At 43.6% G+C, this 26,324-nt stretch overlaps 1 protein-coding gene across 1 annotated transcript in view; it reads right to left on the bottom strand.

Annotated features, from left to right (window-relative positions):
- Window positions 1-26,324, bottom strand: part of TAB2 (TGF-beta activated kinase 1 (MAP3K7) binding protein 2) — a 685,348-nt gene that overhangs the window by 277,452 nt on the left and 381,572 nt on the right. The window contains exon 3 of the mRNA XM_044068945.1: window positions 3,753-3,885. The gene's annotated coding sequence lies outside the window, so the exon portion shown is untranslated. The remainder of the gene's footprint in view (window positions 1-3,752; window positions 3,886-26,324) is intronic.

The following is a 26,324-nucleotide window of genomic DNA, read 5'->3' as shown; positions in this document are numbered from 1 at the left end:
GACTTTATTTCGCTCACAGAATACCCTAGGCATCTTAGCACTGCTATAACATATTCCAAATGCTGTAGAAGGTCTTCCTTTTCTTGAGCCAGAATCAGGCAGTCGTCCAAGTAAGGATAGATTTGAATTCCTTTTAGCCTGAAGTAAGCTATCACTGGAGCCAGAACCTTTGTGAATACTCTGGGCAGTGGATAAGCCAAAGGGCAATGCAGAGAACTGATAATGAGAATTTCCAGCTCGAAAACGCAGATACTTCCTGCAACTTAGCCTTATAGGCACATGAAGGTAAGCTTCCTTGAGATCTAAAGTTACCATCCAGTGATCTTTGCCCAGCAGAGGTAAAAGCTGTTGTAACGTCAACATTTTGAACTTGGGAATGTCCAGATAAGTGTTGAGGATAGATAAATCCAGAATTGGTCTCCACGTGTTCCCCTTCTTTGGTACTAGGAACAGGCGAGAATAAAATCCTAGGCCCCTTTCTGGCCCAGGAACTGACTGAATGGCTCCTATTTGGAGCAACAGAGAAATTTGCTTGTGAGCCTCTGTTCTTTGTAGAGGAGGAATGTCTGGCATGCCTTTGAAAGGAGGCAAGGTATGGAAATAAAACCTGTAACCGTGGTGAATGATATCCAGAACCCATCTGTCTTGGGTAATTAAATCCCAATTTTCTTTGAAAAGAGACAGCCTTCCTCCCAGAGGTGCTGCCAGGCGAGAATGTACTGGCAGCTGAAAAGGCAGGTCATTGGGTCTGCTTACGAAAGGACTGACCCCTGCCCTCACCAGAAGTCTGAGCAGGTGAACTCCTGTCCTAGGCCTAAAAGAACCTTGAGCTCTGCCCCTACCACGCCTAGACCTACCCCTAGACTGGGAATCATAAGCAGGATAAGTCCACCCCTTAGTAGGCCAATTTCTACTAAACTTCGGAGGCTGCACCTGCAAAAATCTTTAACAGTTTGCATAGACTTAGCCTTGTCCTCCATTTTCTTTAAAACTGCTTCAACAGGCGAACCAAACAACACATCAGACTGTAAAGGAGCATCCAAAATCCTTGTCTTAACATGCTCAGCTAAGTTCTGATCTCTCAACCAGGCGTGCCTACGCAGAACAGAACCAGTGGCAGCCACCCTCGAGGAGGCCTGCACAGCATCAAAACCACACTGCAAGGAATGTTTACCCACCTGTTCAGACACATGAACTAAATCCTGCAACTCTTTACACACAATACCTTCTGCCAGAGCATCCACCTTAGATTTCAATTGTGAAAGGAGGTAATTCTGATATTTTAACATGTGAAACTGACAATTCAATGCCCTCATGGCTAAAGTGGAAGAAGTATACACTTTCTTTCCCCATCTATCCAAAGCCCTTGACTCTTTATCAGGAGGAACAGGATTTTTAACCACAGAAGCCTTCACACCTTTAGGCCCCTGAGAGACAGTTTCCGGGTCTGCCCTAGGACTCTTGAAAAGATACTTATGAGCTTCAGGCACCCTATAGTACCTATCTGGTTTAACTGGTGCAGGAGGCAAAGAATCAGGATTCAGGGAAGCCTCTGCAAAAACATCTTCCACCACATTCAGAACCGGAGGTATAGCTAAAGGCCTATGCTGGGGTAAAACAAGAATTCCCTAAGCCTCTTCCTGGAATCAGAGAAATCTTGACCTTCCCATTTAAAATGCTCCCTCATGGAATGCAGAGTCTCTGAAAATGAAAATCCTCAGGAGGAGAAGCTGAAGGAGTAGAATCATCCACATCAGAATCAGAATAAGGAGGATACTCCTGCAAGTCTTCAGTCAAGACTCAGAAGCCTCCGAACAGTGCTCAAAACTCTCAAACTCAGGTTCCACCCTAGGCCTCTTATCAGGAGGGGCATAGAACCTCTAATCATAGTAATCAAATCCTCTGCCATTTTAAGCATATGTTTCTTAGGCAAAGACCCTGAAGCACTAGGAGAAACCCCACTGAAGCTACACTAGGCCTGCCTCTCAAAGAAGCCTTGGAAACAGAGGGGAGGCTCTAACCACCTTAGGAAGAGAGGGAAGAACAGCCACCTGAGAAGCCCCTCAGCCTGGCCTACTTCCTGAGAGGATACATCCTGTAACAATAAAGTCTCTCCTGAGACTCCAAAGAAACACCTGGCAGAACCTCCGCTCCACTGAGCCTTCTAAAGAACCGCGCCAGGGACTGTCGGTTCTTCCACTCTAGGCTTTGCTGCTTTATCCTTGCGCTTTTTGCCGAAGCGGCGCCGGAACATCCGACGCCATTTTATAATTACAACGCTTCCCAAACACTAACCTGGCACAGTCTAACCTTCTCTTAATAGTGCGTTTGTTAAATCTTGCACAAGAGCGGCATCCAACAACGCCGTGCTGAGGGCCTAAACAAGGTATACACAAAGTATGGTAATGCCTATGAGGTATCTGTTTCCCACAAGAAATACAGTTATTCACTTTTCCTGACATCCGGTTAAATACTGAGGCAAGAAAAAAACAAAATATTCCCCAACGGGGTACTTAGCCAACTTTGATTCGGTCTGAAACTCTGACTTCAGAAACTTTCAGAACGCCAACCTGCACTCGCAAAATTGCTTCTGCATCGGACCATGCGGCAAAAAAGACTGAGGATATGACGTCGGTCATGCGCATTAGTACCCTGACGTACTGACGTCAGTCTAATGTGCCGTGACCGACGTCAGCCATATACTTTGGTATTCGGGCCGACTGGACAGCGGACTACCCAATAGTTAGGACTGCAGCAATGTGGAATGAAGAACATCTGTCTTTTTAGTCAGCTCAGCTCGACCTAGCTATCTATGAACATGGAAGATGCCCTTACACTTTGGAAGCTGGCCGGATGTTGCATCCTTTGCAGAATATAATTTACATACTGGTAATGCAGCAGTGATCAATACAAAGAACATTTGCTGTTACAGTAACCCTCAAGGCAGGAGATACTAAAAATCGGAACAGTGTTGCAGGAACTTTGCATGCTCCTAACTCAGCACAAGGCACCATGGCATCCACTGACAGCAGCGTGTAAGACCTCAAACATGAGAAATGAATGGGGGGGCAGTTTGGTTAGAGACTGCAGAACAGGAAACACAAAAACATCAGTGAATAGCCGTGAGCTCCCAACATTTAACATCCTAAAGGTTTAATTCCAAACACTTTAAAACATTAACCATCTACACAGACGCTACCTTTCATTTTTTTTTCTCAGTTATCAACCTCAATACAGATAAAAGACAAAGCACTCAGTGTTGAACTGTAAAAGCTAATTATGAAGCACTCGAGAAGGAATGTAAGGGCTAATTACAAAGGAACTGAGATGGAATGTAAGGAATAACTACAGCACAGTTAATACCACAGAGAGCCTGTCATGCAAGAAAGTGACGAGAGTGGTGCCCCTGAGGTCATCTAAGTTAGGCAGTTATTCAGATTATAAACCTCTGACAGCTGCTTAAGGTACTACTATGTAGTAGTACGAGATGTTTTCCTATACAAAAAAGACCATACTTCCACTGTGCATTTTTGCTTCTAAGGCACTGTCAAGACTGTGCCCTGCCTACCCAGGGGGGGGAAAAAGTGCAGCATGCTAGATAAAAGGCAAGGCAATACAGCAGCAGCAATCTACCACAGATTTTGTTCAATAGCACTATCCAGACTTTTACTTCAACTTTTCCATGTGTCATGTTTAAAAAAAAAAAAAAAAAAAAGCATGATTGAATTCTGCAGGCTCTAAAACACACTAACCTGCCCCTTCTAAGAACCACTGCTGTCTTAGGCTTCAGTTAAGATGGTTGTCTTGAATGATGTACTCCTGTAACCTGTCAGGTTTCGGATGGATCCACATAAGTCATCTCTTCAATATAGGGAAAGAATTCCCCTAAATGAAATTAAAAATACTCAGTAGGACAATACAATTGTTGCAATTACACCACTTACAAACACAGTAGAATCCTTAGTTCCTCATTTTCAAACATCCAAAGTACTTGACACATTTTACTTTTCCTTGGTGCGTGCATTCAAAACAAAGCACAATTACTAAAGCAAAACCGTAAATGTTTGAATACAAGAATCAAATGTTGCAGGTGAAAGTTGTTCCACTCTTCTTGTGTGTGTAAAATGTGAACTAATCAGTGTGAAGGGTGTCCCCAACCTCCCAATTAGGATGGTGGGGTAGCATATATCTATTACCTCCTAGTACATACAGAGACAGAAAGCTACTGCCACAGCATAACTATATATCTATTACGTCTATGAACCATCACAGAGGAAACACCAGCCAATCACCATAAGAGGAATACCAAATAATCTAGACGATACAATATACTGCACAAGGCAAAAACTATTTCCAAGTAGTATCATGGGGAAAAAAGGTGGCATCCCCACTACCCAATGTTAAGTGATCTTACAACAGGAAATCCTGCACTTCAGAATGTAATCGTTTCTTCCACTTGTGCCTTGACAGAGGGCAGCAACCACTGCAAACCAGGCTGCCCCTGGTCTTTAGCAAACAGAACTTTACAAGAAAGGTTGTTTTATGTATCCATTAAAATTCATGCCACAGCCATCTCTGCCTTCCTACCTCTGGCCCTCCCATCAGTCTATAAAGCAGTTTCTTACAGGAATTCTATACCTCAGATGTTAAGAAAAAGACTAGTACTGCTTTGGGACCCCCCCCCCATTTTGTGCTGGAAAAATCGCACCCTCCCTATGAGCATGCTGCTTTAGCGGACATCAAAATGTTCACTTGGACAACAGCTCTCCTAGTTACCACCACCTTTCAGCTAAACATATTTTAGAATTCTAATCCTTGATGTGTAAAGAATCATTACCGATCTCATAACAGGGTAAGTCTCTATATCAACCTTACCTTTATGCCTCAAGTGCTGTCTGAGCTTTCCCTCAACCAAACCATTAACCTCCCCATTTTCTTTCCATGCCCAGAAAAGAATGGTGAAAATGCTTTGCACTCCAAAGACGTGTGCAGACCACTCTGATTCTACCTGGATAGAAAATCTTGCAGAAGATCTGGCCACCTGTTTGTAACCTTTGCAAAAGGAAAGGGAGGCCTGTAAATGGGCAGACCTTAGCTAGATGGACTGCTAACTGCACCTTATTCTGTTACTACAGTCATGGAAAGCCAGCAATTCACAAGATTCAGCCACATTCCATGGACAAGAGCTGCTACTGCTGACTTCCTTAAGGGAGTTCACACACTGCATCTTGGAAGAAGCCAGTTGGACTTGGGCCAACACTTTCTCCAAGCATTACAACTTAGAAGCTACTTCCAGGGCAGGGTTTGCCTTTTAGTCATGCACGACTCTCATCTGCTTAAGCCTTTCGCCAGCCTCTCAACTATGTCCCCCTTCTCTCTAACTCTGGGAATTTTCCCCAAGAGTTATTACTACAAAAGTGGCCTGAGAAAACTGCAGTACAGTTGTGCTGGGTACTTTGCATAAGTGTTAATGCTGGAGGGTCTTCTTTCTAAATTACCAATTCTCATCCTCCTTTCCCCTTTTGTCTTCCACAGTTGAAGATGGGTACCCTTTGCAATCAACAACCCCCCCCCCCCACCTTGACTCTCCTTATTCCTCCAATTGCAGTCTAGGGACATTTGGGCAGGTCATGCTCTTGGCTACCCTGGAGAGAGGGTGTCTTCAGACAGAGGCAAGAAAGACCTAAATATGGTCCTGACTCATAACCTGTAAAGAGAGGTACAGTTCTCTGGAATTAAAGGTAAACCCCAGACTTCTACAAGGTGGGACTACCCAATAGTTAAAACTGCAACACCAAAGCCACTAGATCATTTACATTTACAGTAAGTACCTGAAAAAAACATACTTTTTGTCATTTTCACACATTTTCTATCAGTATGGCTGCCTTCTATTGCTTTAGTAAAAACCAAGTACTACTGGCCACTGGGATACTGTACCAAACCCACTTGAACCATAATTGCATTGGTGCCCTTGTTAGCAATTGGGCTTTGTTACACTTATCTTCAGTAACAAAGTATGCTTAGCATCTATCTCCTCTGTAGCCAACTGATTAATGTAACTACCACACAGTATTTTTTCATTTTGTTTTTCTTGGTTAATAGAATCACAGATGCTGGACACACACTTCCTTATCTGTTTATCATACCAAATTAATGTATTCACCTAGGTCATGGATGCATAACGTTAAAAAGGCTAAATAAAGAATTTAGTATATTTAGCAGCATCTCCATTAAGACACACATATGAAACACTACCTTATCAAGTCTTACGGCTTTTAGGCCATTCCCATGACTAATCCCATGCACGATATCTCTGCTCTAGGGCAGTAATGAAAGCCTCAAGCAGCACCACTGTTAGCCAGTGAAGGACATTCACTTGGGAAAAAAATACATACACAAAGTATTTCCAGATTCAGCTCTCTGCACGATGCAATTTCCCTTAAGAACACACACAGGGAACATACTCCCACCCTTGGGCTGGGATTCCCTCTCTGTCCAGTCTCTAAATAAAACTCCACACTGACCACAGCTGTAGGGTTGATGCCTCAGACTTGTGTTCCAAGCAAAGTCCTCCCCCATACCCTCTGAAACCAGTGCTCTGTGTGTCCCTGCTCCAAGTAGCTGAAACACACTTTCAAATTTGATTTACATGCACACACCCCTGGGATAGGGTGGCAAAGATTTACCAGTTATGCCCACTTTGTCCACGCTATAAGGTAGATACTGCCACCAGAACACTCCAAAGCCAGCTACTCTAAAGCTCCTACTAGGGTACCCAATTATACGGTGTAAAATTAATACCAATACAAATGGTAGTCTTTGACCAATGCAGCAAGGCTTTCAGGAGCAGCCACAGTGTCCCCAAATAAATATAAGTACTCCAACGGCTAAAATATTCTCTAAAAGACCACCCACAATGAAAAATTTAAATACATTTAATAATAATAAAACAAAAATACTAAATATCAACTTATAATAAACACCAGAGTTCCAATCACAGGTTCATAGGTTGGTACTAGGCTATCTGCCCGAGGGCATTTATAAGCCTAGCCAGTGTGTGTCAGCTTATGCCACCCCATTGATTAACTGAGCCTCAGTCAAGAAGAGCCAATGAAGTGATCCCAGGGGGGTATTTTCTGTTACCCATCCACTCTTCAAGGTTTCTCTTGAAGAGCGTTAGTGAGGGGTTCTGCCTAATGTAGTTAGTAATTTTGTTCCAAAGCATGGGGAGTCTCTGTGATAGGAATCTATCCCTCCAGCATGTTCCATTTATTGTTGTGGTGAGGTTTAGCTCACTCGAGAGAGTGGCTTGCAATGACTTGGATTTCTTTAAATGGAGCATGTCCATCAATTCTGAGTTGGACATGGCTTTGTAAGTCAGGCAGAGATCACCTCTGAGTAAGCAATATGCCACTGAGTACAGCCGAAGTTTCTCCAGTCGGACGGCATAGGACATATGTTTGAGGCCAGTAATCCTCTTGCTGAGGTACTTTTGTGGTCTTTCCAGCTGTTGGAAGTGTCTTGTGAGGTACATCCCAAATGGGGCATTGTACTCGATCATGGGTCTGATGAGTGACTAGTAGAGGGGCATTATAACCTCTATTTCTAGATGGGAACCCTTTATTAATTAAATAGGCTACACAGAAGGATTTCCTAACTACTTTGGCAATATGATTGTCAAAGGAGAGATTACTATCTACCTGGGTCCCCAGATCTCTTATTACCTCTTCTGTATTAAGGGGGCTGCCACCTATGTGGTAATTCATGGGTGTTTTGTTTTTCCCCAAACGGGATGACTATGCATTTTTTGGCATTTAGCTTGAGACCATGACTTTGACAGCAGGTGTCCGTCTCAGTAAGGCCCCTTTGGAGAATGTCCGTGTCAGCCAGAGAGTCAATTATGGCTCCCAGTTTGCAGTCATCTGCGAACTTGGTTAGCCATAGTCCTCCTGTGTTTGCTTGTACTTCTAAGTATATGCCGAACAGTAGGGGTCTCAGGACAGAGCCTTGTGGGACATCACTTGTGACTGGTTTAGAGTCGGACCTGGAGCCTGCTATTCTTGCAGTGTGAGTTCTGTCTGTAAGCCAGTTGGCAACCCATCTTGTGACGTAGGGGTTTATGTTCAAGCTGTTGAGTTTTTCTATAATTCCAGAGTGGCGAATGGTGTCAAAAGCCTTGGCAAGGTCAAGGTAGGCTGTGTGAACCACCTTCCCCTCATCTATGGCCTTGGTGACTGTCTCGAAGAAGTCAACCAGGTTTACTAGGCATGATCGGCCCTTAAAGCCGAACTAGGTTGGGTCAAGTGTTTGGAGGTTCCCAATGTCTTTGTTAATGAGTTCCATGATGATGCGCTCAATAGCCATGCAGACTAGGCTAGTCAGGCTTATGGGGCGATAGTTACCAGGGTCAGTTGTGGCCCCTCCTTTGCGGAGCAGAATAACTGTTGCTGTGTGCCATTCTATGGGCACGTAGCCTGCGAAGAGGCTGAAGTTGAACAGTGTGTTTAAGTGGGGGGTTAGTTTGTTCTGTAGTTCGTGCAAGACGCAGCCTTGGACACCATCTGGCCCCACTGACGCTGTGCTTTTGGCTTTTGAAAGGGCTGTTTTCACCTGTGCATCTGTGATTTCCGGGACACTACACTTTTCCGGTATTGTTATGGGTCCTTTTGGGGGTGAGAGGAGGGTGAAGTTTGCACTGAATCTGCCAGGATGTTGGCAATATCAGTAGGTTCAGTATATTTTGTGCTATTTTGCACTAGCTCAAAGCACATCTACGTGTTGCCACTTAGATTCTTGACATAGCTAAAGAAGGCTTTGTAGTCATCTTTCAAATCCTTGGCTATTTTTCTTTCAAAGTTAGCACTGGATGATTTTATGAGGGACCTTAGTTTCTTACCGATACTGATCAGGGATGTCTTTCCTTCTTGGGTCTTGCTTTTTTTCTGAACTAGTTTCCTCCTTCTATTGTATAGCCTGTTTATGGCAGAGGTCCACCAGACTGGTTTCCTTCTCTTAGGGGAGTGAGTCTTTGTTTTGCTAGGGATGGCACGATCCATGCATCCTTGTAGGTGCTCAGAGTGCATTTGTAAAGGCTCCTGCATCTTGGACACTGTTATCCTTTAGAGTGGGGGCTGTGAAACTTACCACCTCTGTTTTAAGTAAGGTGAAGTTTGCTATAGAAAAGTTTTTCACCGTGGTTTCCTTGGTTGGGGGTGGTGGTGTGATGTGGACATCCAGAGCGATTAGTTTATGGTCTGATCTAACCAGTGGCAGGTTGACCTCCGGTGCAGAACACCTGTCGCCCATGTTGGTGATGACCAGGTCCAATATGTTTTCACCTCTGGTAAGGGAGTTTACCAGCTGATCCAGGGTATTTGAGTTGCTAAATTCCAGGAAACACTGGACCTGGGAGTTTGTACTGGAGTCGTTTTCCCAGTTAATGGTAGGGTAATTGAAATCGCCCAATATCAGGGTGTTCGGTAGGACCTTCATGTTTTCCAGTGTCTCCAGAAAAGCAGAGTGGTGGTCCTGGGTCATGGAGGGTGATCTGTAGCAGGCCATAATTTGCATTGCAGATTTGCCCGATGTTAATGATCTCAGAGGTATCATGCTGCGCCACTAACCTGGAGGTGTGGGTATCCTTGATGAATATAGATACACCCGCTCCTTGTGTGCATCGGTCCATGTTCTGTGGCCGAAATGTGTGGTAGGAGTTGTAGCCAGTTAGTTCTGGGGTGCTCTGTGGAGCCTTGAACTAGGTTTCAGTTACTGCACAAATGTCGACGTTCTCCATACTGAGGAGTGCTTCGAGCACATGCATTTTGAGATTTAAACTCCTGACGTTGAGTAGCATAACCCTCATTTTTTTAATTTGTGCTGTTTACGGAGGTAGGTTTGACTTTTGAGCCTTGCCTAAAAAAGGCACTATGGGGGCAGCAAGAGCCTTGGCCAGTATTCGAAAGCCTAGGGGTGACAGGTGCAAGCAGTCTCATGCGAAGCAACGAGGCTCAAGCATGTTGTCCCAGGCTGACAGACACTGGATCCCCTTTGAATGACACCAGAAGCTTAGCCCACTGTTGAAATTGATCATTTTTTTTCTTTATACTGCGGTATCATTCTTGGTGAGGGCAGGATGCTACTCAGAGTCATACCCACCTGGGTTACATGATCAGAGAACTCTTCCATGTCTCCATGTAGTCCAAGGAGGTACATCTCAGGTCATTCACACGAACATGAACAATGACGGACATATTTGCACTTGTTCTGGAGTGACCCGAGTACTTGTGTTATGTGGCGGATTCTGGCTCCCGACAGGCAGCTAACAGTAACCTTCTCCTTGTCCAGCCTAGTGAGTGGGACGTCAGTGTGCCTGACTATAGAGTCGCCTATTACTAGTGTGTTAGGTATGTTATTTTGCCTTAAGGGCTGTGACTGTGTGGCACACTGATTTTGTGTTTTATGTGTTGTCTGGTTTGTGACGGGAGGTGCAGGTTTTTTGGGTGTCTGCTTTGGAGGTCTGTGATGCTTTTGCAGGTTTTTATTTAGAGCCTCAGAGTATGATTTTGTGTATTTATGTGTATTTTTTGCCAGTGCTGGTTTGGTATGTCTATGTGAGGCTGGAGGTGTGGTGCAAGTGTTAACCTTCTCCTCTTGACTGCCTGTTCCAGTCTTGGGTGGAGAGAGCTTAGCCTCCAATTTAGCTATATAATTGCATCTCTCGCATATGTTAATGTTTTGTGGCAGGAGGACAGAGTTGTCTGTGTACATGAGGCAGAGGCAGTTGTAACATTGCCTCATGATACCCAGGTTCACCAGCTGGACTGGAGCGTACACCTGAAATTGCCCTTTGGTCATGCCTGAATAGTAGGGTGAACTGCTTAGTCGCTTGGTTGGTGAGGGGTGAATAATGAGCCTTGCCCTGCTGGGCAATCAAGTGTCGGGGTATATTAGTGCTTGCTATTAGGTCTGAGCAAGTGCTGGACTGTAGGATGCTTTTTAAGTATTTAGGTTGAGAGTTGGACTACTTTCAAAGGAAAGGGAAAAACTAGAGACTTGGTGAAGCCGGGAATAAATTTAGCCCGAGCTAACCGGTGCTGCCCGGACGTGCAAAACCATGCAAACGCAGTTTTTACAACAGGGAAATCAGAGAGATAGCAATTAGCCCAAAATGGCCTATAAGCTACTAACTTCTGGGCTGGAACCACTCCTCCAGGGACAGATGGCTGCTCAAAGCTCCCTCTCTCAGGTGAACAGAGAAACAACCTATCTATATAAGTAAGGTATGGGCAACTCAAACTTGTAACACAGCCCTGAATTCAGCACTAGCCTGAAAACTGGACTATACCAGCTTAGAAAGGTGGGAAACGAGGATTTTTTTTTAAAAGATAAGGCAAAAGCAGTAAAAAATACACTTAAAACAGCTTTAAATGACTACAAACAGTAAAAAATACATTTAAAACAGCTTTAGATGATAGGGAAGGTTGTTTGGCTACCAATCAGAAGAGTTGTCCAGCAACAAAAACAGAAATGACTGAGTGAAGGCTGCCCTGGACCTGGAGAAATCAGTTTTGTAGTGTTTGGTAAAGGTGTCTATAGAAGACCAAATGGTAGCCCCTAAGATGGACCTGGAGCCCATTCCTTTGTGGAACACCCACAAGGAAGCCACCACCCTAATGGAATATACTTTAGGGCACTATTTCATAGGAAATATTAAAATAACACAGATGGACAGATTCAGAAAAATGTACTTAACCAACCTCACTATATTTTCCTGACTGATCTAAATAATTACTATCCCCTGGTTATTTACTTAAAACAAGGCAAGATGAAGTGGGTGAGTGATCCTTCTTTGCCAGATTTCAAAACAGACTGCCCTGAGACTTCTGTCTCATCTAGTACTAAATAGTACAGTTTTGTACCTACCATAAATGTAGATGTCCGAACTGGATAGCATCTGCAGTCATAACAAATGGGTTGTCCTGTCGTCAGGCAGCCCTTCGGTCGGCCGGATTCCAAAGTCTGGGTCCGGCTTCGGCTGATGTCGCACTTCACCCGACGTCATCTCTGCTGGTCCTCTGGTATAAAGGCATCAGCCGACGCCATTTTCCTCAGTGTTTCTTGCCCCAGATGCCAGTTGCCCTCTTGGAAAGCTAAATTTTGGATAAATGCCAATGTTTCCAAAAAAGTAGAAGGCAAACACAAAAAATAAGCATGTATGTACATATATACAAACAAATACACCATAAGAGAGACTCCCCCCCAGCTAGCTATTAGGAGGGTAAATACCCTAGGAGTACCACAGAGGGGAAGGAGGGTGGGTAATCCTGACTGCAGATGCTATCCAGTTCGGACATCTACATTTATGGTAGGTACAAAACTGTACTATGTCCTTCATGGATGCATCTGCAGTCATAACAAATGGGTAGAATACCATAGCCAAACTAGGGGTGGAGGAAGAAAATTTATGGTGTAGTTAGGATCCCTTGCAGTACAGCAGTGGCAAACCCTGCTCGGGATCTAGAGTATAGAGGTAAATTATAATGCTTGGCAAATGTATGCACGGAGGTCCAAGTAGCCGCCTCAATAATGTCTTTGGTTGCCACTCCTCGTAAGAAAGCTGTGGTAGTGGCTGTAGCCCTTGTAGAATGAGGTCTTATGTTCTGTGGAATTGGTTTTCCATGGTAGGAGTAACAGAATCTTATGCAATTTCCTATCCATTTGGAGATTGTCTGTTTGGAAATTGCTTTTCCTTCCCTTCCTGTTGCATAGGCTACTAAAAGCTGGTCAGTTTTTCTGTTACTTTTGGTTCTGTCCAGGTAGTAGCGTAACTGCCTATGTACATCCAAGGTATGCAGCAGTCTTTCCCCTGTTCTGTGGATTGGGAAAGAAGGTAGGTAGGTGGATTGCCTGGTTTAAAGACACTCTGGATACCACCTTAGGCATAAATGTAGGATTAGTTCTCATGGACACCCTATCGTGATGGAAGATTAGGAAGGGTTGCACTGCCATTAAGGCCTGTAGTTCAAACCCTCCTTGCTGAGGTAATTGCCAGTAGGAAGGCAGTTTTCCATGACAGGTGTTGCAGATCTGCTGTTGCTGCTGGTTCAAACGGAGGGAGTGTCAACTTTTCTAGCACAAAGTTCAAGTCCCATGCTGGTAATGGTGGTTTCCTAGGAGGTTTTACATTCTTGATCCCTCTGAGGAACTGCCTGAGTAGAGGATGCGAAAAGACAGGTGGATCAAGCTGTATTCTGCTGAAATAGCTGATGCATGTATCTTGATGGAGGAATAGGACAGGCCTGTATGTAGAAGCTCTGCCAAGTACTCCAGAATGTTAGCAATATCTATGTTCGACACATCTTTTCCTCTTTCAGAACTCCAAATGACAAACCTTTTCCATTTTCCTGCATAGTTCCTTCTTGTTGAAGGTCTGCGGGCTTCAAGGATAATGTCTTTAACCCTTTGGGAAAGGTCTGGGTTAGTTGCTGCTATGTGATGTTCCAGGCAGTCAGTTGCAAGGTTTTTAGGTTTGGATGCATGATGTTGTAGTTGTTCTGAGTTAACATCAAAGGCATCAGGGGTATTGACCACATTCTCTCCCGAGACATGCTCCTCAGCAATGGGTACCAGTGTTGTCTTGGCCAATTCGGAGCTATCAGGATTATCCTTGGACGTTCCTCTTTGATTTTCAGTAGTACCTTGTGCATCAAGGGAAGAGGTGGAAATGCATATGCTGTCAGGCCTTTCCAGCTGAAGGATAGAGAGTCCACCTTCCATGCAAGTGGGTGGAATGTCCTTGTGCAGAATTTTTGAGCTGGTGATTGAGTGGGGATGCGAATAGATCTATTTGTGGCATTCCCCATTTCTTTGTGATGGCCTTGAAGATGTCCGGGTGTAGCATCCATTCGTGAGCATCCGAGGTGGTTCTGCTTAACATGTCTGCTAGGGTGTTCTCTTTTCCGGCACAAAATTGCCTGTAACTGGATGTTGTAGCTGAGAGCCAGATTCCAAAGGTCCAAAGTCATTCTGCATAGGGGTATGAATGAGTGCCTCCCTGTTTGTTGATGTACCACATGACTGTGGTGTTGTCTGTCCTTATCATCAAATGGCCTTCTTTGAGGAATGGTCTGAATTTTGGATTGCCAGTTTTACTGCCAGCATTTCTTTTGGTTTATGTGCAGGTGCAACTGGTCTTGAGTCCACAATCCTTGTATGCATTTGTCCAGCATGTGCGCCCCATCCTAGGTCTGAGGCGTCCGTTGTGATGGTTTGGCTTGCTTGAAAGTTGTGGAAGGGTAAGCCTGGGTTTGACTGGCATGCTTGAGCCCACCATAGGAACTCCTGTTTTAGGCATGGGATTAGTGGGATTTCTGTTTCTAAGCTGTGCCTGTGCTGAGACCATAAATTCTTTAGGTACCACTGTAGCTTTCTCATATGCAGTCTGGCATGTGGGACCAAGATTATGCATGATGCCATGAAGCCCAAGGCCTGCAGAACTTTTCTTGCTGTTAGTTTGTTCTGCTTTGTTAATGCCAAGAAGTAAAGAAGGAGTTCTTTTTGTTTTTCTGCAGTTAGGAATGCCATTTGTTTTACTGTGTCCAATTCCGCGCCCAAGAATGTTCTTGTTTGGGATGGTATCAGTCTTGACTTTTGTAAATTGACTGTGTATCCCAGGGCTTGTAGCAAGTAAATGACCCTTTGTAAATCTGTTGTCAGCTTGCTTTTGTTGTCCGCTTGTAACAGGCAGTCATCCAGGTATGGATAAATTTGGATTCCCTGTAGTCTGCAGTGAGCGATTACTGATGCCAGGCATTTTGTGAATACTCTGGGTGCAGTAGATAAGCCAAAGGGCAATGCGGAGAATTGATAATGCTCTGATCCTGCAAGAAATCTGAGGTATCTTCTGCAATTTGGTCGAATGGGGACGTGCAGGTATGCCTCCTTGAGATCTAGAGTTACCAGCCAACACTCCTTGCCCAGCATGGGAAGAAGTTGCTGTAGGGTCAGCATTTTGAATTTTGGGACAATGATGTATGTGTTTAAGACGGACAGGTCAAGAATAGGTCTCCAACTTTTCTCTTTTCTTGGTACTAGGAAGAGTCTGGAGTAGAATCCTTTGCCCTGTTCTGTTATTGGTACTCTTTCCACAGCTCTCATCTTTGTTAATTTCGCTATTTGCTGTAGAGCTTCTATTTTTTGATTTGGAGGTAGGTTTGGCATTCCTCTTTTTACTGGTAAGGTGTGGAAGTGGAACCGGTATCCTTGGTCTATGGTTTGCAAAATCCACTTGTCTTTTGTGATATAGTGCTAATTTTTCGAAAATAAGGTTAACTTTCCGCCTAAAGGTGCTGCTATTTGCTCCCTGGTAGGCGGTGTCAGAGCCAAGTCACTGTGATTGTCCTGTTGCAGTGGCAGTGGTTGTGTCTGTGCCTCGGTTATTGCCTTGCCACTGTCGTCCTCTGTAGGCACCTCCTCTGGATTGATTTCTGCCTCTAGAGCATCTATTCCTGCCCCTTTGGGATTTTGTGGAGTCTGGAAAGAACCAATTTTTGGCAGGCCAGTTCCTGCTAAACCTTGGGGGCTGAACCTGTAAGAAATCTTTAACTGTTTGTACAGATTTTGCCTTTTCTTCCATTTTCTTCATTACTTGCTGGGCAGGTGTACCAAATAGACTGGCCTTATCCATAGGAGCATTTAACAGCTTTGCTTTAACATGATCCGGTAAGACCTGTTCTTTCAACCATGCATGCCTTCTTATCACTGTGCCAGTCATGGCTGATCTAAATGAAGCCTCCAGTGCATCATAGCCACATTTTAAGGAATGGTTACTAACCTGTTGGATATTATTCACCATTTCTAATACATATTTCTTATCTAAGGATTCATCAGAGGACAGTTTTTTAGTTAACTGATCAAGCATAAACTCTTGGTATTGGATCATATGAAACTGACAGTTTAAAGCTCTAGCTGAGAGAGTAGCAGAGGTGTAAACTTTTTTCCCCCATCTCTCCAAGGACCTGGATTCCCTTTCAGAAGGAATAGGGTTTTTTGCTGTGGTCGAGGCTACTGCCTTAGGCCCCTGGGATATAGTTTCGGGATCTGCAAGTGGGGCCTTGTATAGGTGGTGATGAGTGTCTGGCACCCTGTAAAATCTATCTGGTTTGGCAGGGGCTGGAGGTAAAGAATCAGGAGCAGTGCAAACATCATTAAATGCATCATCCACAACAGGCAGTACAGGAGGTATAGCTAAGGGCCTATGGTGTGGTAAGTGCAGAAAAGTCCTAAGCCTTTTTCTTGAATCTGAGAAATCTTGTTCCTGCCATTGGAATTGTTCTCTCATGGCATGTAAGGTTTCCCCAAAGGAAAATTCCTCTGGTGGAGAGGCAGCTGGAATGGATTCTTCAGCATCGGAGTCTTCATAAGTAGAAAAGGGAGCCTCTGGCTGGTCTGTAATGTCCGAGTCATCCGCAGAATCATCAGAGGACACTGGTTCGGGGGGCTCTGCTCTAGGTCTCTTTTCTGGGGGCTGAGAGGCCCTGTCTGGGTGAGATTGGGATCCCCTAATTAAGGATATTAAATCTTCTGCCAGAGTAAACATTTGTGAACTTGAAATGGGCCTGTGTGAGGGGGGCTTAACAGGCACTGATTTAACAGATTTGGCTGCTTTAGCCCTGGCAAAGGCCTTAATAGACATGGCTGCAGGAGGCCTAGCAGCACCACGTGCTGGGGTAGAGACATCCAAAGGGATGGTGTCTGATAAATCACTAGGAACCACAGTTGTAGGCAAAATTTCTGAGGCCGATTCAACTAAGGTAGCAGGAGCCTCAGTAGTAGTCATGGATTCGGCTGAAGATTGACCGGTTTTCTCGGTTTCAGCCGAAACCGAGACACTCGAGGCTTGCTTAACCGTGGTTTTGGCCGAAACCGCGGACCGCGAGTGTCGGTCTTTTTCTTTGCGTTTAACAATTTGGGTAGTCGGAGGATCCGACAGCATAATGTACGCAAAATCTGAGCCAAAAAACTGTTCAGCAAACTCCGACCGACGCCTAAGCGTTCGTCGGTTGAAGGAAGCACAGGCCGAACAGGCTGCTACGTCGTGGTCTGGGCCTAAGCAAGGCAGACAGTAAGAGTGGAAATCTTTATGAGGTATTTGTTTCCCACAAGTTAAACAGTTATTGACTTTTTCTGACATCGGCTGAGGCAAGAAAGAGTCCCCAACGGCCTCAGGTTTTTAGAAGTCTTCGAAGTAGTAATCGGTAGTAGTAATCTCTGGATCTGACCGACCGGCACTTGCGAACAGCTTCTGCTTCGGGCGCCACACGGCAAGAAAGACTGAGGAAAATGGCGTCGGCTGATGCCTTTATACCCGAGGACCAGCAGAGATGACGTCGGGTGAAGTGCGACATCAGCCGAAGCCGGACCCAGACTTTGGAATCCGGCCGACCGAAGGGCTGCCTGACGACAGGACAACCCATTTGTTATGACTGCAGATGCATCCATGAAGGACATCATCATTTCACTCCTGGATTACAGAATGACATCACATACATCTGGTCTGGTTCCCACACTACCCCCTTTACTAGAAATTGAACTTTTCCCCTTACACTACTAATAGTAGTCTAGTTATGGTTACTGTTCCATGCACCATTCATTCATTTTCCAGTTTACTGCAAATGCTTTTTCCCCAGTCCTATGAAATATCCTTCATATGTGCACAATTTGTGGTATCCATGCCAGTATTAATCAGAATTCAGTGTGCTAAAAATTGTCATGTAAACCAGGGTGCATTTTTTTTTATTATTATACTGCATAGTTTAATCCTACAACTAAAAGTATATTTATTGCCATGTCTTGTTGACTGCCCTATTCATGTTTAAATAACTTCATATTAACATTATGTAATTACTATAAATCAAAATACTGTACAGCGCACTCTGGGCTACTCCATGCTAATAATATTGGCAGTGCTTGCTAGCAAACATTCAGTACTGACAAATCCTCATTTCAACACTTTTTAACATTTAAACAGCTCTCAAGAAGTTGTTTTGGTACCCACAGTTCTGGCCATCAGACTAATACCAGGACATCGCAACATGTAAGGTTAAGGAGGGACTGTCCGCTCTTCTGTAAAGCCAGTCATTTCTGCATGCATCTTACTGGTCCACTCATTACAGATAACATTAGTCAGACAGCTTCTGAAAGGTGCAGTCTCTTGCACTAGTGGGGTCAGCCCCCCCCACCCCCAAGTTGTACATACCATGCACTGCTGAACAGTCAAGCACTACCATAATAGCAGTCACCTCATTTAAAAGGATCTTTGAACTGCAGGCTTTCTTGTAGGGTATCTCATTTTCCTTTCCACTAGATGTGCCATCTCTGAAAACAAAAAATCCTTTGTCCAGAGTGGTCAATGATTTTTTTTTTCTAAATCAGTTGTTTCAGATAATACTGTTCAATCACTGCTCGCATATAAAAAGGTGGGGGGGGGTTGCATACCATGGATGTGCCAGTTAGTCTGCAGTCAGTTGCAGTACTCTAAACTATATGGGACAAATACCAGAACTTAGAAAGAAAAGGGAGGAGGATTAGAGTCCATGAAGTAGTAGTATAAATAGAACTGTACACAGGCTAGAAATACATTATAGGCAGCAGCTTGGTAGAGTATACAGCTTTCAAAATGCAACAGACAGCTGAAGCCCTGGTAAAGTGGGCCCTGACCTTGCTTGGAAGTGTCATTATAGTCCGTAATAAAAAGCAATAGCATGAGATAAAAAATTAAAAACTGTTTTGACACCAATTTTTCCCCTTTCTCTTACTTTCATAGTAGGTAAACTGCTGATTTGTATTCCTGAAGGTTTCTGTCCTAAATGTAGTATCCCCCACCCCCACCCACACTATTTTTGGGTTCTGGATAGAAAAAGTACAGTTGTGTACCTACCATAAATGTAGATGTTAGAGTGTATTCACTGTTGCAGTCATTACACTTGGGTTATCCTGCTGGATGCTGAAGTTGGCTTGATATAAAGCTGTGTAGGTCTGAAACCACCCTCAGAAGCCGATGCCTGCTCAGCGGCTCCGGACCCATCTGAGGGATTAGTTTCCGAAGGCCCAATACCTTGAGTATCCAGAGGCCTTAGTTGTCTCCACGTGGTAGCCGGAGGCAGCCTGTGGCTCTGAGGCAGCGGGTGTCAGGGGCTGCGAAAGCGCCTCAATGAGAACCGGCAACTGGCCTAGAAGAGGCGTCGTAGTCAGTTTTGGGCCTCGGATGCCTGTCCTTTTCTTTTTCCTTGCGCTTTTTATGAACTCCGGTCATCGGCTGTTCCGACGGCATTATATAGTTAAACCTTCGGCCAAAGTAATGAAATACAAAATCGTACCGATGCTTAATAGTGTGTTGGTTAAATCTAGCACAAAACTGACAACTAGCAATGTCGTGGTCAGGGCCTAGGCAAGGAATACAGTAAGAATGAAAATCCTTATGAGGTATTTGCTTCCCACAAGAAATACAATTGTTAACTTTTTCTGACATTGGTCTGGAGCAAGAAAAAAAAGTTTCCCCAATGGGGTACTTAGCTTTATTGAAGACTTCGGATCCGAAATTCAATTTTGAAAATCTCAGCAGTCTGCCGACCGGCACTTGCGAAGTGCTTCTGCTTCAGGCAGAGCGTGGCTAGAAAGCCTGAAGAAAATGGCGTCGGCTGCATCTTATATACCCCTGGCGCACTGATATCAGGGAAGAGGCGACAGCAACCGACGCCAGACCAGGACTTTGAGATTCAGGCCAACTGCAGGTAGCCTGCCAGCAGGATAACCCAAGTGTAATGACTGCAACAGTAAAGCACGATGAACATCAGGGAGATGAACAGCCTGGCTCAAAGTCAAATGAACAAAGAAAGGATTTGTTCACAAAGTTACTCTATCCTTTTGAAAGGTGAGACAAGGTTGAATCACCATAACAGCTTGCAACTCTAATACTATTCTCACAGTCAGAACAATTCGTAATACTGTTTTCTAAGACAAGAAATTCAGATCAGATCAGCCTCACGAGCAGATTCAAAAGAAAAACAGTTTCTCCAGTAAAATTAAGATCCCAAGAATGAGACATCTGTTTTCCAGGTGGGCAGATGCAAAAAACTCTGTTTCACTCGAGGCAGGTTAGAAAGTAGAAAGGGGGGATCCATAGGCAGACTAGCAGAAATAGCTTAGAGATGAATCTTGAAAGAGTATATATATATATATATATATATATATAAAAGGCTATGTTGGTAGTAACTCACACAAATGTAATACAATATAATACAACACAATAAAATACAATACAATTACAATATAGTATAATATAAGACAACACAAACAGATGTCTGGGCTTTAAAAGGATCCTGGGTCTTGCTCTGGCACCAACTAGAAAATCTTTTCCATTTACTCAAAATATTCTATAGCAGCATGACTTTTAGCCTCTTAATACCTGATGCACATCCTCAGAAAACAGGTGCCTAAAAAGTCTGAACTTCTAGCATCCTGGCAATGATCTGAAAAAACTGAAGACTGGGGTTATCAAAACACCTGTTCTGTGCAAGTCCATTATGTGAGGAAGTTTGTGGTAATTCATTTTGGACAATTTAAGAATGGATAACTATAGCTGGCTGGGCCAAAAGGAAGTTTTCTTTTTAAATGAACTTAACTAGGTGGGTGCACTGGTCCAAGAATCCTTCTCAGTCATAACCCAGACAAGATATTACAGCTAAAAAATACAGTCGATAAAAAATGTACACACCCCTGTTAAAATGCCAGGTTTGTGTGATATAAAAAAATGAGACCACAATAAATAATTTCAAAACTTTTCCCACCTTTGATGTGACCTATAACCTATACAACTCAAATGAAAAATCTGTTAGGGGAAATATATAAAAAAATGAAAAACATACACTATGCTGGTTGCATAAGTGTGCACACCCTTAAACGAATACTTTATTGAAGCACCTTTTGATTTAATTACAGCATTCAGTCTTCTTGGGTACGAGTATCAGCTTGGCACATCTTGACTTGGCAATATTTGCCCACTTTTCCATGCAAAAGTGCGCCAAATCAGTCAGACTGTGAGGGCATCTCTTGTGCACAGCCGTCATCAGGTCATCCCACAGATTTTCTATTGGATTTAGGTCTGGGGTATGGCTGGGCCATTCTTTTGTTGATTTGGATGTATGCTTGGTGTCATTGTTGTGTTGAAAGGTGAAATTCCTCTTAATCTTCAGCTTTCTAGCAGACGCCTGAAGGTTTTGGGCCAGAAGTGACTGATATTTGGAACTGTTCATAATTCCCTCCACCTTGACTAAAGCCCCAGTTCCAGCTGAAGAAAAGCAACCCCAAAGCATGATACTGCCACCACCATGCTGCACCGTGGGGACGGTATTCTTTTGGTGATGTGAAATATTGTTTTTGCATCAAACGTACCTTTTGGAATTGTGGCCAAAAAATTCAACCACAACACATTTTCCCACATGCTTTAGGGAGACTATATTTTTTTGCAAATTTTAGCCGGGCCTGGATGTTTTGTGTGAGAAAAGGCTTCCGTCTTGCAAGCCTACCCATAGTCCAGAGATATGGAGAATACGGAAGATTGCTGTCATGTGTAGTACACAACCAGTACTTGCCAGAAATTCCTGCAGCTCAGTGTTGCTGTAAGTCTCTTGGCAGGCTCCCTGACCAGTTTTCTTGTCTTTTCATTAATTTTAGAAGGACGTCCAGTTTTTGCAACATCACTATTGTCCCATATTCTCTCCACTTTTTGATGGCCTTCACTGTGTTCCATGGTATATCCAATGCTGTGGACATTTTTTTGTACCCTTCTTCTGACTGACCCTTTTGAACAATGAAATCCTTTTGATGCTTTGTAAGCTCTCTGCAAACCATGGTTTTTGCTGTAGCAGGCAACTGAGTAAATGTCAGGAAAATCCTACTAGGACAGCTGAACTTTATTTGGGGTTAATCACAGTCTCTAATTAAAGGCAGGTGTGTACACAAGACTGAATTGCTGTAATTAAATCAAAAGGCGCTTCAACTTAGTATTAGTTTAAGGGTGCGCACACACAACAAAGTATTAGTTGAAGGCTGTGCACACTTATACAACTAGCGTATTGTACGTTTTTTTACTTTTTATATTTTTTCCCCTAACAGATTTCTTTTTCAATTGAATTGTACAGATAAGTTACATTAAAGGTGGGAAAAGTTTTGAAATGATTTATTCTGGTCTCATTTTTTATATCACAAAAACCTGGCATTTTAACAGGTGTGCACACACTTTTTATATCCACTGTACATTAGACTTCAGAACTACTTGCATAAAAATTTCCATTGGCAGTACTGAATTTTCATTTAGGAACAGATACAGATCACTGATTTTCCAAGGTGGTACAGGTCATTACTGACTGAGCAAATTAGCTTTCAGTTCAATTTTAAAGATGCACTTCAATGAATATGATTAAAGCAGAAGCTGTGTTAAGAGACAGCAGATGGAATACGTAATTATTGATTACATTATAGATAACTTCAGAGATGTGGGCTAGGGCTAGAAATTATCAATATCAACTCTGAAGAGTCCTTCTACATCTTTGGAAGAACCCTTTATCAGAGGAAGGGTGGAAAGGCACACAGGAACAACCTCATCCATGGGAATGAAAAGGCATCTATCTTCAAGGCCTTTGTGCAAACAGACCTAGAGCAGTACTACTTTAAATTATCTGCTGTAGATAGAGGCAAACTGCGCTACTTGAAGAGCTCCTCAGTGTTTGATTAATTCCTGGAAGGCCCCTGAGTGCAGCTTCCATTAATTTTTTTCTTCATGGCCCTGCTCAGTCCGTTATAACATTCTGCCCCAAAAGTAGATAAACAACCTGGAAGGTCAGACTGCACACAATTTCTAGTCCTCAAAGGAGTAGATCTAATACCCCCATTTATGTACCACATCACTGCCTGAAATAAAGAGTTCAGAGATTTGACAGCATTTATTGGAGTCATTACTTCTTTGACATGTGTGCTTTACTTTGCCCTGCTTGTTCCACAGATCCTGAACTTTCACCCCACTGGACACAGCTCCCCTAGCAAAGGCTGGGGCATCTTTAGTTATAAAGCAAGTAGGGGAAGGAAATGGGGGGAAAAGGAGACATGGGTTGAGAAATAACGGATTCACCCATCAGACTAAATTCACCTTTCAGAAACCCCAACACAGGGATTTGATATGCTAGAGGGTACTGGTGCTGGACCCCAGCTAACACAAATCTTAAAATTTTCCTCATGAAATCTGGCCATAGTAATCAAGAGATTTGTCAAGGTCATGAAACCTGGAGTCCTGAGACATTCCCTGGCAGATGCCACAGCCTGGTTGGAAAATATCAGAAACTGTTCCTTGTAACATTCTATTTTGTCCTAAGAAACAAAAGCAATAATGAGGGTTGTATCCAGGAGGCATCCCAGAGATACTATCCTGTAAGTCTGAATGAGAGAAAACTTCTCTATCTTGACCTGAATCCCACACAGAGAAAAAAAATTGTATCCAAGACAGATTCTTGGCAACTTGTAAAACATTCTGCACAAATAAGGCAGTTATCTAAATGTGAAAAAAACGTGAATGCTCTGTAACCTGCACTGGGCTTTTCCAGGAGCCAGACACTTCTCACACATTCTTGGGAGCTGTTGACAAATCCAAAGGGTAAACAAAGAACTGAAAATGTAAACCAGAGAAAGAAAAATGTAAATATCTGAAATCTGAGAACTAGGATGTGATAAAGACTGTTTAAATACAGAGTTAGTAGAAAGCCTAGAGAAGGAATGAAGAGCATTTTAAATTCCGTGATTTTTACATGAAGGTTTAAAAAAGAAAGGTAGACAGGTTTCTAGGCGCCTTCTTTTTTGGGCACTAGAAAGATTGTTTAATAAAACCTTATCCACATTTGACCTTGGGGCAAAGGTTCAATAACCCCCTGATACAGCATTTGATCCAGAATAGGAGGAAACAGGGAGGTTTGATTGGATGCATGCAGGGGTTTCCCTTGAAAAGTTGGATTGGCATCCTATCACCATTTGTAACCTTTTGGAATAACTATCAAAACCAAAGCGCCTGACGTTATCTGATGTCAAAGTGGATAGTAAAGACCTAGACTTGGGGAAAACTTTACTGGAAAGCAAGGTGAAATATGACTGAGCATATAGCTGGTCTACTTTTTTTGATAAGTCGGTTCTGGAAATATCCTCCTTTCTTTTTTGGAATTTCCAGCATCGCTTTAACAAAATTTACACCTTGCTAGGATTGTCTAGTCTGTTTCCAATCAAAAGAACCCAAACTGGAAAAAGAAGTTATGTCTTACCATGACGTTCCATCTGTATTGTTGATCCTCGTTCAGTCAATATGCCAGGGTTATCGGTTCCGACCTTGGAACCGAGCCGGCCATCTTCCAAGCTAACGACAGCCACACTCTCTCGAGCTAAACTCTTACCCACAATTCCCCTCTCCCTGTTACCCCAGATTGAGTTTGCAAGTCAAAGGAAGTAGAGGCTACCTCTGGTCAAAGAACCTACAGAACCGGATGATGAGATCCACTATAAGCCTCAGGAGGGGGAAGGAGGGAGGGTCGTAATGACTGAATGAGGATCAACAATACAGATGGAACGTTATGGTAAGACATAACTTCTTTATCTGATATTGTTAATCCTCATTCATTCCTTATGCCTGAGACAGAGTCCCCAGCTACCTTTACCCCTGGGAGGCTCTCATGGAAGGACATTCCTGAGCACCACTGAACCAAAGGACACTCTTCCTCTGGAGGCCAAAGCCAACTTGTAATGGCTGATGAAGGTATGGGGTCTAGCCCAAGTTGCAGCTGCACAAATGTCAGGTAAAGAAGCGCTAGCATAAAAGGCAGCAGAAGTTGCGACCGACCTAGTGGAATGAGCCCTAACAGCTGCAGTCAGAGGGATTTCGTGAGTTTTGTAAATAAATGTTACACAGTCTTAACCATTTAGCCAATGTGACCTTAGAAACAGCACATCCAAGTTTAGGACCAGAATAGGCCAGGAACAGCTGATCTGATTTGCGAGAAGCCTTAGTTCTGTCCAGATAGAAACAAAGTTGCCTGTGAATGTCAAGAGTATGTAGACAATGCTCTCCTCTGTTAAAATGATAGGGAAAGAAAACTGGCAATTCAATGGATTGGTTTAATGGGAATTTCAGAGATCACTTTTGGCAGGAAGGAAGGATTAGTTCACTAACTTAATCTTTCATAAAGATAGTGTCACTGAGAACTAATCCTTAAGAAAGGCTGTTTGATGCACACAGCTTGAAGTTCAGAGATACATCTGGCAGAAGTAATGGCGACCAAGAACAAAGTTTTCCAAGAAAGAAACTTGAGGTTGCATGAAAAAGCTAATTCAAAAGAAGCCGTAGTCAACACTTGCAAGACAGATCCCATGGCTGGCTAGGTTCTCTAAAAGGGGGTTTCAAATGATTTACGCCTTTTAGAAAAGTCTTGCATAATTTGTGACACACAAGAGAAGAGTCATGGATACCATTGCGAAAATTACATATCGCTGCCAAATGAACTTGAATGGTAGAAGCAGATAGGCCAGGGAATAAACTGGACAGGTACTCCAGTACTACCGGCACTGGTGATGAAAAAGGGTCCATCTTTTTCCTTCAGCCAAATGGTAAACCTTTTCCACTTGCTGAGATGAGCAGTTCTGGTGGAAGACTTATGAGATGCAATAAGAATGTCACATACTGGGGAAGAAAGATCAGTCTGCCTGGCAATCACTGGAAGTGGAGGAACCAAGCTGTGAACTTCAGGCTGTTCAGGTTGGGGTGAATCAGGTTCTGCGGATGGGAGATTAAATCCAGAGTTGGACGAGAATCCATGGTAGATCTAGCAGGTGAGGCCATAAGAAGGGGAACCAAATTTGCCTAGGCCAATATGGTGCAATGAGGATAATCTTGCTCTTAACCAGCAGGCTTTCTTCAGGAACTGGGGAATGAGAGGAAGAGGGGGAAAGGCATAAAGCAGACCTAAGGGCCAATCATGGACTAGAGAGTCCCTGGGTGACTGTCCCCGAGGGGGAATCAGGCCGAAGTAATTGCTGCACTTGTAGTTGGTTGGGGATGCAAAAAGATCACAGCAAGGGAAGCCCCAGTGGTTAAAAATCTCTGCCACTATAAGAGGATTCAGAGACCACTCGTGTGGGTGCAGAATGCACCTGCTCAATCTGTCTGCTATCACGTTGGAACTCCCGGGAATGTGTGTTGCTAAAAGAAAGCAGTTGGTAGCCATCACCCATTGCCA

The sequence above is a fragment of the Protopterus annectens genome, chromosome 1.part0 (genome assembly GCF_019279795.1).
Source record: "Protopterus annectens isolate FY-2018-M chromosome 1.part0, PAN1.0, whole genome shotgun sequence".
Taxonomy (NCBI): Eukaryota; Metazoa; Chordata; order Ceratodontiformes; family Protopteridae; genus Protopterus; species Protopterus annectens.
This window is presented reverse-complemented; position numbering and strand designations above follow the sequence as displayed.